Source organism: Staurois parvus, unplaced genomic scaffold (assembly GCF_062004578.1).
Source record: "Staurois parvus isolate SC_StPar_1 unplaced genomic scaffold, SC_StPar_1.0 ptg000017l, whole genome shotgun sequence".
Lineage (NCBI taxonomy): Eukaryota > Metazoa > Chordata > Amphibia > Anura > Ranidae > Staurois > Staurois parvus.
This window is the reverse complement of record NW_028317813.1, coordinates 17682073-17698029: the sequence shown is the minus strand read 5'-3', so window position 1 is coordinate 17698029 and position 15957 is coordinate 17682073. Positions and strand designations below refer to the sequence as shown.

Here is a 15957-nt window from a genome sequence, read left to right as displayed (position 1 = left end):
GCCTTTCAGAAACAAAACTTTTCTATAGTTTTGATGATAAAGCTGTTTGGATTTCTAATTAATAATAAACACTTTATTTCATAGGGGGCCGCACTGTGTATTCTTTAGAGGGAACAGGTGTAGTGTGATGACTGAGCATAAATGAAAACTGCTTTTTACAGAAAATTCAACACACTGACAAAGAAAATGCAGCCCAAATGGGAACAATCTATGCATAAACGATGTTTAAGTCAAGACAACAGCTAATGTGATAGAGGCAGGAGTGAGAGTGGGAGACCAGGAGAGAAAGCCTGGAGAGATTGGAGAGAGTACAGGGACTGATGAAAGGAAAGAAAAAAGAGGGACAAGGGGAGAGAGAAAGTGTTAGAAGAGACATATTGAGGAAGAAATGGATACATGTAGATAAAGAGAGATAGAATGTGACAGACATGAAGAAAGAGATACAGAGATAGACAAGAGGGATGAAGAGCATGTGAGAAAGAAGAAAAATTAAGAAATAAATGAACATGAAAAGAGACTGGTATAAGGGAAAGGAAAGCTAGAGAGATGAGCAGAGGGAGAGAGAAGTTGGGAGGAAAGGAGAAATAGGATGAGTTATGCTGAAAAGAGCGAGAAGAACTGAGTGACAGGAGCATCGAATCACCAAGGACTCGTGTCTGTATTTAAAAGCAGAGATCGCAGTTCAGACTCCTCAAGACATCTCACAGCTCAACCAGCGCAGAGGATCAGCGTGACTGCAGCACACACAGGTAGAGCACTGCTATTACATCTTACTGGAGACATTTGTATTACAGCAACTTTGTCTTTTTCATGTATTGCATTTTAGAACATTTTGGCACTTTAAATTTGTAGATTATATGAGAGTAGCTAACACATTAAAAATATTCTTTGCATGTCAAGTAAAACTCTCTACAAATAAAATTTACAGTGTAATAAATATAATAGACTGAATATCAAAAATGTTTAATTATATTAGTTTTAACCAGAATTTTACAGTCTTGGTCATGCCCTGCTTCATGTCTACCTAAATGTGAAAAGCACATTGGATTGACCACAATATGTGGAGATGTGAAACAATTGTGGGTCTTTTCTGTTTATTCTTTAACATACTTTTTAGCATTAATACACATTGTATAACAATTTGGTGATAATTGCTAAATCTATTATACATTTGACTAGATTGTGTTTGAATATATATTTCTGATTTATTTAACTAAAACATAAATCATACTATACTATAAATCATACTACGAGTGGAAAACTTAAAGTCACACATGGATAAGCTAAGTTAAAATGTTAATTAATGAAAAAAAAATAATAATAATATATATATATATATATATATATATATATATTATATGAAGCGAATTTACTCAAAGAGCTCAAGGAGTACATCTTACCCTATTGTAGGTTTATTTATGCAATCAGTATGAAAGCGAACACCCTGAATGGGTATTTGAAGCAAGCTTAGGCTATACCTAATTAACTGCTTTGGTTATTAAACTCTTTTACTTCATTTTCACACAAACTTGTGGTTGCTAAGGGGGGATATTTTGTATATCATTATAGTATGATTTATGTCATCAAATTATTTTAGAATAAAATGTAAACTTTGCTTGCCCCTTCTATGTTGTACACTTGGGACATGTTAGAATTAGCAATATAAATTACACAATTAGGTTGTGCAGGGTTAGATTTGAGGAGCAAATGTCTTCAGGGAATTTTAATTCTTTAATAGCTTTTTAATTATTTTATATCATTTAGTTGCAGAGAATAAGAGAATGTATATTGCATTATTTTAGAGCAAGGAAACATCAGAGGTCTATGAACTCTATGAACTCCCATCAAACATAATATACATATCACATTCTTAAATGAAGTGTGAATGAGAAGGTAGGTGTATAATATGGAGAAAGAACTGAGAAGGAGTGTAATAGGTCTAGAATCAAATTGCTATTGCTACATGCAGAGGTGGAGGCACTCATAAACACATTACTGGCATAAGTATTCTATGGATTAAGGGTCATAAGGTGCATTTTGCAAACAGGTAATAGTAATCCTTTTTTTTAGCTGTCGGTGTTCTAAAATCTTCACAATATTGGTTTAAATTAGATTATTTATTTAATTTTTAGAGTTTAATAAATCAATTATTTATACTTAACTTCATGGAAGATGAGACCTGGTACCAGGGAGGATTACATGATATGATGGTCTAAATGACCATGCTAATACAGAAGTGCCAAGCTTTATTTCATGATTACCCTGCGGAGCTACGTTTGTAGTCTAAACTCAAGACATCTCTAGTTTAATTATTGCAGACCTCCATGGAGAAAGTTTCTTTCCAGGCTTAATTAAAACATCGTATTAACTACTACTGTGGGTATTGCATATTTTTTCATAGCAATATGGATATATGATAATTTATTTATAACTTTTTATACCTGACATTTTCATTTTGAGTTGACTTGAGCTCTTCACTGGTCTGAGTGATAACAGAACTGACCATATAACTGACTATATAACAAAGTTGACTCCGCACTATAATTGCTGAAAGTGATACTTGTATAAAAAAATTTGGGTTTTTTTCATTACAAAAAAAAATTAAAACATGAGTGGTAACATAAAAAAAGAATGTATTTTACAAGACAAGAGTGGGAATGTTGAAGTTGTGCTAACAGAAAGATTACTGTTTTTAAAAGGAATTATTTTAACTGGAGCACTTTTGTAGAATTTGCTGCTTTCTCCAGCATATCCCAAGTACTTGTTAGAGTGGAATTAAACTGTAACAAACTTTTCTAGCAGATGGAGTTTTTTGGTAGAAGAGACTCTGTGTGTTTTATTTATTTATGTGCACTGGCTGTGACACATATGCAGTGCAGAGTATACTTCCGGCCCCCTCTAGGCATCTGTAAGCTTTAGAGACTGGAGCTGGATGCCGGGCAATGTATTCCCAGCGAGCATCATCAGTGGTCAGCTGATGGCTGAAGACAAAAGATGCTAGGATGTAATTAAAACTGTAGAAAATGGCAGCAGCAGTGGACAAAGCAATGAGTGGGAATGTAGGCCTTGCATCGCTGGTGGGTGCCAAACTAAGTGGTAAGTCTACCATAATGTGCAAACATGCACATAATGGAGATTGCTCTAGGGATCTACAGCTGATTTAGTTCTTCTTTAAAATCCATTCTTCTCTGTAACCATGTTAATACTATTATGTTGCACGGATTTACATTGCAATAAAATCCCGATGTATTGACCCGCATTCTTCTCTATTAAATGGTGCATTCATATATCATATAAAACATTATGAATCTAGCATGAACATAGCTTTAATCTGAGTTTAAGTAGCAATAGTAGTTTTTGTCAAAAACTCTGCCCCGTGCAGCTTCTCGTGCTCTCAAAAATAGGATGGCGTTTGCATCAGTGCGCACATTTTTAGTGTCACAGGTTTCAGGACTATTCAGAAATTGAGACAGTAAAAACTATTTAAGGATATATCACTGTCCAGGCATCTGGATGGATCCTAACATTAAAGTCAGAATCTTTCCATAGGAGAAGTAGGGCCAAAAGAGCTTTGGCCCTACTTTTCCTTTAACTTATGGAGTTGAGGAGAGAGTGAGGTGTTCTGTAGTCCATCAGAAAAAAACTGGACAGGGCTGATAGCATTGCTTGCACACTTTAGCAGAGGCATGCGAAGAGTACTCAAAGAGTAGTAGTTCAGGCAGATCAACAGGAATTCCTGTACTTGCAAAAATGTTATAGGGATATAATATACATATATATATTTTCTTTTTGCCCAGACATAAATTTTCATATCACGGCAATAATTTTCATGTCAGATTGAATTATTCCTTCCTACAGCAAAAATACCTCAGCTGACAATGCTGTATTACAGCTGTCATCAGAAATCAGCTTTTAATAAACTAATCGATTTGAGGTAACATTTGAAATGATATATTGCCAACATAGGCCAAGTTCTGTGTGTGGTTCTCCTGAACAACTTCTATAATTCTTACATGCAGGGGCGGACTGACCATTTGGAAACTCAGGCACTGCCCGAGGGCCCGGGGTTATAGGGGGCCCAATGAGATGCCCCTGGTACCTTTTTCATAGGCTTTTTTGAGTTTGGGCAAGGACACAGGGGCCCCATGATCCCCTATTGCCTGGGGGCCCCATGAGTTGTCAGTCCGCCCCTGCTTACATGACAACATGGTGAACAGAAATGAACCTCTGCATTTAAAGATTCCTCAGAAAAAAAAAGAATAAAGTCCAGAGTGTGTAATAATTAAGTGGAGGTTTGACAAAGCACACCATAGCAAATGTCTGTAGTAGGTTGGGTACCTACAGTATGTGTTAACTGCTGCAAGGAGAAGATTGTGTAGGTAAAGTTAGATTAACTGAGGCATGGCTCAGGTTGCAGTGCAGAACTTTGCAGTGCAGGATTGCAGCATGGTTTCTATATCTCTTTAATATCCTACAGTATATGCGTTGGGAAGCTTATCTAATGCTCACGGTAAAACCCAACTGCAGTCTATTTTTGTTTTTATTTGAAATGTCCCCTGTGAGCTATTAAAAGGCACCTTACTCACCTTTAATCTAGAGCTGACCCCTGATGTAATTAATTTGTGCCACAAGTCACTCTGTAGAGTTTGCTCATTGTGAGTGCATCAGGAGAGAAGTGCAGTGGACAAAAGTGCATAGTTTGAACATCAGTAGATGGATATGGTAAGTATATAGTATTTCTGATTGTTTTGTTAATTTGCTTCCTTGAGCATTGTGGTTGTTGTTGGGTTATTGTTGCTAATTGTGATTGCTTAATATGTGTGGTTAGTACTGAAGTGATTGACTAATGCTGACTAAAGCTGGTCACACACATAGGGATTGATTTACTAAAACTGGAGTGTGCAAAATCTGGTGCAGCTGTGCATGGTAGCCAATCAGCTTCTAACTTAGGCTTGTTCAATTAGGCTTTGACAATACAACCTGGAAGCTGATTGGTTTCTATGCAGAGCTGCACCAGATTTTGCACTCTCCTGTTTTAGTAAATCAACCCCATAGACTATTTTCATTCAACCTTAAGGCTGAAGGAAAAAAAAAACAGATTCCTCAATGTAAACTAAACTACCCAGATAGACATATTTCTCAATGCAGCTATTGTATTCTGACAGCCCGTGCCACTGACTGTCAAAATACCAAAACAATGTCTGCAGCTGAGTGGATGAAGGTGCTGTTTGACCAACATCTCTATATCAACTCCTCTGATTTTACACCAAAGGATGTTGGGTGGGAAGGTCAAGACAGCCCTGCCTACGGAGCAAATTTAAGCAGACTCAATAGGAAGTGTCCAAAATTTGCTTTGTGTATGACCCACTCAAGTGTTGGGAGTATTAAGTATACTCCAATTAGCATATGTAAGAGGGGTAAATTAGTATCCTAATCACTGTGGTAACTACGTAGATTAGTAACTCTGTTGAGTTTGCTGATTGTGAGTGCATCAGGACAGAAGTGTAGCAGACAAAAGCCCATAGTTTGAACATCAGTAGTTGGATACAGGAAGTATAAAGTATGTCTGAATTTTTTTCTTAACTTGCTTACTTTGGTATTGTGGCTGTTGCAGGGTTGTTGTTGCTATTCATGATTGCTTACTGTGTTTTGTTAATGCTGGCATCATTTTCTATGGTTGACTAAGTGTTGGGAGTACTGGATGTGTTCTAATTAGCATGTGTGAGATGGGTAAACTAGTATCCTAATCAGTGTGGTAGTTAAGTGGATTAGTAACTCTAGATTTTTCTCATTGTGAGTGTATCAGGATAGAAGTGCAGTGAACAAAAGAGCATAGTGTGAACATCAGTAGTTGAATACATAAGTATAAAAAAGGGGCTGACTGATCATTTGGAAACTCGGGCACTGCCCGAGGGCCCAGGGTCAGTAGGGGGCCCCATGAGATGCCCCTGATACCTTTTTCATAGGCTTTTTTGAGTTTGGGCAAGGACACAGGGGCCCCATGATCCTCTATTGCCCGGGGGCCCCATGAGTTGTCAGTCCGTCCCTGGTATAAAGTATTTCTGATTGTTTTTCCTAATTTGCTTACTTTAGTATCTTGGTTGTTGCTATTGGTTATCTCTTGCTAGGTGTATTTAGTAAATGTATAAAACAGCAAACAGAAAACAGCAGGTTTTTGGACTGTCTATGGCAGCGTTTCTCAACCGGGGTGCCACGGCAGTGCAAAGCAGTGGTGTGGGGAGGCAGCTTTCTGAATCCTGAGCTCTCCACCTCCCCCTACAGGACAGTACCCGGCCAGCACCACCCACAGCTGCGTAGATTGCAATAGATGATTAGCCTGACCCGAGGCTCTGGTAAGCGGAAAGCAGGGCGCAGAGGGGATCAAAAGGGAGGGTGGAGGTTAGCTTGTAGCGTTTAGAAGGGAGAGTGGTGTACAAAGGAGTGCTAACAGGGGGTTTTGTGGTGTGGAGGTGAGCATAGAGGGGGATGTGAAAGTGATAAGAGGGGTTTGGGGCATGGAGGTGAGCAGAGGAGTGGGGGGGTGGAAGTGAGCAGAGAGGGAGTTGTGGAGGTGAGCAAAGAGAGCTTTGTGGTATGCAGGTGAGTAGATAAGGGGTTTTGGGGTGTGGAGGTGAGCAGAGAGGGGTTGGGGGTGTGGAGGTGAGCAGAGAGGGGGTTTTGGGGTGTGGAGGTGAGCAGAGAGGGGTTGTGGGTGTGGAGGTGAGCAGAGAGGGAGTTTTGGGGTGAGGAGGTGAGCGGGGGGGGGGGGTGAGCAGAGAGGGGGTGAGGAGGTGAGAAGAGAGGGGGGTTGCAGTCCGGAGGTGAGCAGAAGAGTTTTGTTGTGCAGAGATTAGCAGGGGGATTGGGGTAAAATGGTGGGCAGGGTGGTATTAGGGTGCAGAGGCTAGCAGAAAGGGGAACATGTAGTGTGATTTTGAAGCCCATTCATTTGAATGCAATTTGGTGCCTTCAAATACACTGCATTTGCGATCTGTGTTTGGGGTGCTGTTAATAATGCATTGGCACCTACATGCAAATCGCAAGGGCAATGCAATCCCCTGCAGTGCGGGAAATGCGCACAGAGTGCTCCTTTCCTGTAGTACGTTCTGATGTCAACTGGCACTATTCCCCACACCATTTTTTTTTTTCAAACTGCGCCACACCGAAAATGCACTGCATTTGCTAATGCATGGGAGTAACATTAGGGATGAATCGCTTCCTTGTGCGTCTGCTAAAGAGTGCATTTGTGTTTGCGTTGGGAATGCACGCATTCCCCGACGTGCAGTAGTGTGAACCAAGCCTTAACTAGGGGGCCTCGAGAATGAAAATAATTTTTAAGGGCGCCCTGGCTGGAGAAAGGTTGAGAAACATTGGTCTATGGTAAGTACTTGTGTTTGATTTAGTAAAACATTTTAGATATCTGATTCAGTTCAATGCAATACTTGTTTGGCAATTGTTTTTCATGGTACTCTTTGGAAGCTGTCTTGCTGTTCTTTCTCTATGCAGCCTTCCAGGCTACATGTTTACACTGCTTGTCTGGATTCCTTGGTTTGTGCCCTTCAGTCTGAGATCAAGAGGCTATCTAAGGACCTCTTCCTCAAAGACTGAGATGGGCAATGTGTACATTTGTTTGGTCTGGTGGAATGAAGACTGTGGACCATAAACATGCAGCTTTTGGTGCATCACTGTACAACCCTTTCACACTTGCAAATAGTGTTGTCGACTAAGTGTGGGTGACCAAGCAGGGATTCCCAGAGATTAGCTGAAGGTGGCAGCCCAATTGAAAACAATGGAAGGTTGACAGCTCCTACAGTTAATCATGGCCGCTCACATGTAATCTCTGATGGAGCAATTACCCATGAATGATCAGCCTTGGACACAGACTGTCTGCCTCCAGGGCTGATCATTTGCAGGTAATCACTCCATGAGAAATTAAATGCAAGTGGCTGTGTTTAGCTGTGAGAGCTGTCAGCATCCCGATGATTTTAATGGGGCTGCTACCCACAACCCCCACTGTGTCTCCTGCATGTAAGTGCTAACAGTCCCATTTTCAAGTGTGAATGGGGCCCAATAGTGTGCTTTCTGATTGAAAAGATGATACAGAGGTTGCAAGCATAGCTGTTTGTTTGTGAGAATGTCTCCATGTTGATGGGGACAAGGGCTACATCTCCACATTTATGTCCAGCTGGATGTGAGGGTCTGTGGTGATGGGACTTACCGTAATTAAATCTAGAAGCATAATTTAAAATAAGGTAACTTCCCCTCCATGTGAATGGGTAAAGAGTACATAGTACTCCTTGTTACTCATTCACAACAAAAGTAAAATAATAAATAAAAACAACCAGAAGAGAAAGGGTCTTTTATTCAAAAATAAACCATGTCCTATGATGTAAATCCAATGATAATTACACTGGCCACTGGTGGAAATGCATTGTTAATCATGATGAACAATGACCTGCCGACATAATGATCCACTGCTTCTCCTGCCACTACTCCCCATCTCAAATTACAACTGATGGCTATATTTGGTTAATGACGTCACTCAGGAGCTGTCAATTGCGACAGTGGTAGCAGTGGCAGATCATTGTGGTGTATTGATTTTAATAGGGAGTCCACATTACTTTTTTTCCTTAACCACTTGCCCTCCAGAGGATTTACCCCCCTTACTGACCAGGCCATTTTTTTCGATACGGCGCTGTGTTACTTTAACTGACAATTGTGCGGTCATGCAATGTTGTACCCAAGTTAAATTTATGTCCTTTTTCCCACAAATAGAGCTTTCTTTTGGTGGTATTTGATCGCCTGTGCGTTTTTTTTTGCTCTATAAACAAAAAAAGGCCGACAATTTTGAAAAAAATATATATATTTTAGACTTTTTGCTATAAAACATATCCAGTAAAAAAAATGTTAAAAATCAAATTTCGTCATAAATTTAGGCCAAAATGTACTCTGCTACATGTCTTTGCTAAAAATAATTCCAATACGTGTAAATGACTTGGTTACGTGAAAGTTATAGTGTCTACAAATAGTGGTATATATACTGGAATTTTTTTTTTTATACTAGTAATAGCGGCAATCAGTGACTTATAACGGGACTGCAGTGAGCATTCTGACACTGGGGGGAACTAACTAACTGACTAACTGCCACTGACATCCCCAGTGACACTAATGCAGTGATCAGTGCTAATAAAAAGCACTCACACAGTACTAATGACACTGGGCAGGATGGGGTTAACATATGGGGTGATCACAGGGTTAACTGTGTGCTGTGTGCTTTTACTATGTGTGCTGTGTGCTTTACTATGTAAGCATACTGCTTTGTATTGCTCTGCTATGCAGAGTAATACAAAACAGCATACTGGTGCTGACAGGGGAGAGATCTGTATTGTTTACATAAAAGACCTCTCCCCTGTCAATGTTCCTCAGCGATTGTTGGGTGCCAACAGGGAATCTCCGGCCTGGTGATCGACAGCCGTAGCTGCCAATGGCGGCGTGGGTAGGGTGCCGCAAGCGCACCCCCTACCCAGAAATAAAAAAACACATATATATACATACGTGATTTTGCGCAGCCATGCCACCTTGAAGCAGTACTTCTGCTATAGGGCGGAGGGGAAGTGGTTAAGCTGTACACAATTTATGTAGACAATACATTATTAAAAACAACACATTACAAATTACATTCCCTTATAAAGTGCACAAAGGTCTGGTGTTTGTTTTGAGGGGGACTCCACTCCATTTTTTAGAAAAAAATCTGCCAGGGAGCTGTCATTTAAGGGCAATAGTTTCGTTTTTTTTAAGTTTTTTTAATGTTGTCTTTTTTTTGTATTGGTTCATGCTCCCCATGTCAGTGTCCTGCTACCCATGCTCTTTTTTTTAACAAAGCTTGGAAAATGTCAGAACAAATACAGAGATTTCCATGGGGTTGGGGTGCAGTGAAACCATAAAGCAAAAGAGAAGGCCTAGTGCATTATCCTTAAAACATTATTTTATTTTAAATAAAAGTGGTAGGTATTATAATCACAAAATGACAAATGCATAGAAGCTCAACAAATAGAAACAGCAACATCCAGTCCAGTATTCGTCATATCACAAGACAGGACAATAGAACATCCAATGGGCTAACGTGTTTCAAGGTTTTGCCTCTTCCTTAGAGCCAGAGTTGGCTCTGAGGAAGAGGCAAGACCTCGAAATGCGTTAGACCATTGGAAGTCCTATTGCCCTGTCATGTGATATGGAGCTGCTTTGTTCATGTTGTCCAGGTTCAAGTCCAGCTCCTTCTGGGGGATTCCTCTGACTTGGATGGCTGTGTGTGCAGGGAGGGGGGTCTTCCTTCTAAAAAGTATTGAGGTGCCCATTAGAAGGACCTGGCTGTGTGTATTGAATGTGCCATCTTCTATTACAATTGCAATATGGCGATGTATTTTTGCTGAATATATGGGACTGTCTCTTTACTGAATTGGGATGTCTCTTTTCTGAATATATGGGGGTGTATCTTTGCTGGATTGGGATGTCTCTTTGCTGAATACATGGGGATGTCTCTCTCCTGGATTGGGCTGTCTCTTTGTTGAATATATGGGGATGTCGCTTTGCTGAATTGGGCCATCTCTTTGCTGAACATATGGGGATATAAGCACTGATGACTTGGAATATACTTTTCATTTTCATATATTTAGTTGTAAGTTGTGTGTTAAAATGAAAATGGGTGCACTGAAGGACTCAGTGGGATGGCCAGTGGGAGAATTCGGTGGGATGGCCAGTGGGCGGGCCCTTGGGAATGTTGGTGGTCAGGCCTGGGGGTCCCAGGCGTAAAGCTGTGTAAGGGGCCCAAAATTTCTGATGGCTGCCCTGGTGGTTGTAAATGGGATACATTCAGAATAGAGACTGGTCACTACTAATGTACCAAAGGGCTCTGTACTAGTTCCTGTTTTTGTTAATCTCTTTGTGACATTACTGAAAATTTGGTGGGTAAGGTATGTCTTTTTTCTGATAACGCAAAAGTGTGCACTAATGGTGATATTCTTCAAGGTGTTTATAACATGGAACATTATTTGGCATTGCTGGAGAATTGACTAAATAAGAGGAAACTACAGTTCATCATTTTTAAATGCAGAATAATGAGTTTAAGGAAAAAAGAATCTTCTGACAGAGTACAATATTGAGAGCACAATGTTGGCCAGAACAACAGACAAAAAATATTAGAGGAGGTTTATTTCAGATCATTGCAAAACGACCAATGTGGGCTGACAGTGAGGAAAGCAAACCAAATTGCATCATTAGAGTGATCACCAGCAGGAGGAAGAAGAATGAATAATGATCTAGCTGTGTGTAAAATGATCTTCCCTGTGTCAGAGAGGTGAGTGTGCTCTGACAATGACTAGTAAAGGCAGAAGCGGTGACATCAACAATAGGCTTCAATGGCCCATCTGTTGTCTGTGCACCCACCTCTCCTCTACAGCTGCATTGAATGACGCAGGGGAGATGGATCACATCGACTGTACCGGAGTAGCTTGAAAATAGGTAAGTATATACATTTTTCTTATACAGGTTAGTTAGCATAGGTGTTAGTAAGGGGGAGGGGCAGTTTTAGGACTAATTAGATGTCAAGCCAGAATTCCACTTTAGGATCCCAAAGACTTGCCCGCTAACCTATTACCTATAACCTTAAACCACTTTAAGCCATTTTTATTGGCCATAACTAGAGATGAGCGAATTTCTCAAAAATTCGATTCGGCTGATTCGGCGAATTCCAGTATGAAATTCGATTCGATGCGAATTAATTCGCTACAAATTTAACTTATTAAAAGGGTTTCTAGGCTTCAGAGAGCCTTTAAATTAGTGCAGAACACTGTACCTTTAATTTAAATGCCCTTGGAGATGAAAACAAATGGAAACAAATAGATACAATGTTTCAACCGCTGTATGGAGTGAATGTCCCAGAACTGTCATAAATAGTCTATTTCTGACAGTTATGGGACATTCACTCCATACAGCGGTTGAAACATTGTATCTATTTTTTTCCATAAATGACATTCTGCAGATACACTTAGAGGAGCGCTGCAGATACACTTTTTGCCGGCTTGGAATTATTCTTATTTTCATCCTACTTCTTCTTCTTCTTCTTCTTCATCCTCATCCTCTTCTTCTTCTTATGAGGATGAGGATGAAGAAGAAGTAGGATGAAAATAAGATTAATTCCAAGCTGGCAAAAAGTGTATCTGCAGCGCTCCTCTAAGTGTATCTGCAGAATGTCATTTATGGAAACAAATAGATACAATGTTTCAACCGCTGTATGGAGTGAGTGTCCCAGAACTGTCATAAATAGTCTATTTCTGACAGTTCTATGACATTCCCTCCATACAGCGGTTTCAACCGCTGTATGGAGTGAATGTCCCAGAACTGTCATAAATAGTCTATTTCTGACAGTTATGGGACATTCACTCCATACAGCGGTTTCAACCGCTGTATGGAGGGAATGTCATAGAACTGTCAGAAATAGACTATTTCTAACAGTTCTGGGACATTCCTTCCATACAGCGGTTGAAACATTGTATCTATTTGTTTCCATAAATGGATCCATTTATGGAAACAAATAGATACAATGTTTCAACCGCTGTATGGAAGGAATGTCCCAGAACTGTCAGAAATAGTCTATTTCTGACAGTTCTGGGACATTCACTCCATACAGCGGTTTCAACCGCTGTATGGAGGGAATGTCCCAGAACTGTCATAAATAGTCTATTTCTGACAGTTCTGGGACATTCCCTCCATACAGCGGTTTCCGGCAAAAAGTGTATGTGCAGAGTTCCTCTATTCTGCAGATACACTTAGAGGAGCTCTGCAGATACACTTAGAGGAGCTCTGCACATACACTTTTTGCCGGCTTGGAATTATTCTTATTTTCATCCTACTTCTTCTTCTTCTTCTTCATCCTCATCCTCTTCTTCTTCTTCTGAGGATGAGGATGAGGATGAAGAAGAAGAAGAAGAAGTAGGATGAAAATAAGATTAATTCCAAGCCGGCAAAAAGTGTATGTGCAGAGCTCCTCTAAGTGTATGTGCAGAGCTCCTCTAAGTGTATCTGCAGAATAGAGGAACTCTGCACATACACTTTTTGCCGGCTTGGAATTATTCTTATTTTCATCCTACTTCTTCTTCTTCTTCATCCTCATCCTCTTCTTCTTCTTCTGAGGATGAGGATGAGGATGAAGAAGAAGAAGAAGAAGTAGGATGAAAATAAGATTAATTCCAAGCCGGCAAAAAGTGTATGTGCAGAGCTCCTCTAAGTGTATGTGCAGAGCTCCTCTAAGTGTATCTGCAGAATAGAGGAACTCTGCACATACACTTTTTGCCGGCTTGGAATTATTCTTATTTTCATCCTACTTCTTCTTCATCCTCATCCTCTTCTTCTTCTTCTGAGGATGAGGATGAGGATGAAGAAGAAGAAGTAGGATGAAAATAATATTAATTCCAAGCCGGCAAAAAGTGTATGTGCAGAGCTCCTCTAAGTGTATCTGCAGAGCTCCTCTAAGTGTATCTGCAGAATAGAGGAACTCTGCACATACACTTTTTGCCGGCTTGGAATTATTCTTATTTTCATCCTACTTCTTCTTCATCCTCATCCTCTTCTTCTTCTTCTGAGGATGAGGATGAGGATGAAGAAGAAGAAGAAGAAGTAGGATGAAAATAAGATTAATTCCAAGCCGGCAAAAAGTGTATGTGCAGAGCTCCTCTAAGTGTATCTGCAGAACAGAGGAACTCTGCACATACACTTTTTGCCGGCTTGGAATTATTCTTATTTTCATCCTACTTCTTCTTCTTCTTCTTCTTCTTCATCCTCATCTTCTTCTTCTTCTTCTGAGGATGAGGATGAGGATGAAGAAGAAGAAGAAGTAGGATGAAAATAAGATTAATTCCAAGCCGGCAAAAAGTGTATGTGCAGAGCTCCTCTAAGTGTATCTGCAGAGCTCCTCTAAGTGTATCTGCAGAATAGAGGAACTCTGCACATACACTTTTTGCCGGCTTGGAATTATTCTTATTTTCATCCTACTTCTTCTTCTTCTTCTTCATCCTCATCCTCATCCTCAGAAGAAGAGGATGAAGAAGAAGAAGAAGTAGGATGAAAATAAGAATAATTCCAAGCCGGCAAAAAGTGTATGTGCAGAGTTCCTCTATTTCTGACAGTTCTCTGACAGCTTCTTCACATGTACAGCGGTTGAAACATCTGTATCCTAAATGGAAACTAATAGATACAATGTTTCAACCGCTAAACATGTGTTCCTTCTGTCAGAGAACTGTCAGAAATAGCGGAGCTCACTGCAGGGACACTTTTGCCGGCTGATCGGGAAATATTCGATTCGCGCACCCGAAGTAGGCAAAATTTCGGATTCGACGCGAATCGAATATTTCCTGAAATTCGACTCGAATTCCGGTTCGCCTGGTTCGATTCGCTCATCTCTAGCCATAACGCCAGCGCATGTGCTAGAGAAATAATTTATCCTCACACCCGTCCGATGCTGGAATTGTAAATTGAGTTGTTAATGTACAGATCAGTGTACAGTATCAGAAGGCATGTAGGAGAAAGATAAGAATCCTTTATTACAGTAAATGCATAGTATGTCTCATTTGTAATAAAAGCCTTTCTTCCCACAAATGTTTAAAAACACACTACCATTAAAGTGACACTAAACTCAGGTTTTAAAAAAAAGTATATTCATGTAAGTAATCCTAATTCAAAAAAGTGCTTTTTATTTCTCTCAGCCCTAGGTTTGTTCTCCATGGTCCCACTGTATTTAAGAACATAGCCACTTTCTCTTGATCGCTCTCAAGATGGACTATGGGATTTGTAGTGTGCCTTGAACAGTGCACATAACTGAAACCAAAATGCCTTGCTCATTCCAAACAAACAGAAGTGAGGGAGAAAAAGAGAGGTTTACATCATGGCCAGATCTAGGGGGTGCTGGGGTGAGCTACGCCCCCCCATATTTCCGTTGTGCCCCCCCCAGGCCAGCCACTCGCCTGTCTACTTCCCTCTAGCCCCGCACTCAGCACAAGCCTACATGGAGAGGGAAAGCCTGAAAAGGAGGAGTGGCAGAGAGGAGAGAGGCTGTAGCAGGTGTTGTGCTTTCCCCTCCTATCAGAACAGCATTCCTCCATGTGGCAGATGACACAGGTTCACTCTTCTGTTGGGCTGCACATATTGTTTGATTACCCTCTCCGTATGTCCTCCAAGGGCTACTCATCACCCGGCAGCAGGACACATACGTGGTAATCAAACCACGTGTGCAGGCCGACAGAAGAGCGATCCTGTGTTATTTGCCACATGAAGGAACACTGTTCTGATAGGAGGGGAAAGCACAACCCACACCTGCTCCTGGCTCTGTAGCAGCCCCCCCCCCTTGTAAAGTGAGGGGAAAGGGGGGGGGTGAGCTTGTGCTAGGAAGGGGGAGTTGGAGGAGATTTGGGAATGTGTGCTAGGAGGAGGAATGGGGGAGGGATGATATGTGCTAGGAGGGGGGTTTGGAGAGAATTGAGCCAGGAGGAGAAATTGGGGTGAATTTTTGTGCTGGGAGGTTGTGGTAAGATGGGGGGATGGGGGGGGGGGGGTTTGGGCAGGGAAGGAGGATTTGTCCTGGGAAAGGTAATTTGTAGGGGTTTGTGCTAGGTAGAGGGATTGGGGGAAGGGAATTGGGGCTAAAAGGAGGGATGAGGGGATGGTATGTGCTAGGGGGAAGATTTGGGGAGAATTTGTTCTAGGAGGGGGGATTGGGGGGAAAGGATTTGTGCTGTGAGGGGGGATTGGGGGGTAATTTTGTGCCAGGAGGGTGTGGGGGAATTTGGGATAAAAGGGGTGACTGGGGGGGAGGTTGTGCAATTTATGATAGGAGGGGGGAATTTTCAGGAGATAATTTGTGCTAGGATGGGAAATTTGAGAAGAAAGAATGTTTTCTAGGAGGAGTGA

The 15957-nt window shown here is 41.0% G+C and overlaps 1 protein-coding gene across 1 annotated transcript in view; it reads left to right on the top strand.

The window, feature by feature from the left end:
- The first annotated feature begins 586 nt into the window (after positions 1-586).
- The window catches only part of TAC3 (tachykinin precursor 3), a 105957-nt gene continuing 90586 nt past the window's right edge, over positions 587-15957 (top strand). Inside the window, exon 1 of the mRNA XM_089681032.1 lies at positions 587-749. The gene's annotated coding sequence lies outside the window, so the exon portion shown is untranslated. The remainder of the gene's footprint in view (positions 750-15957) is intronic.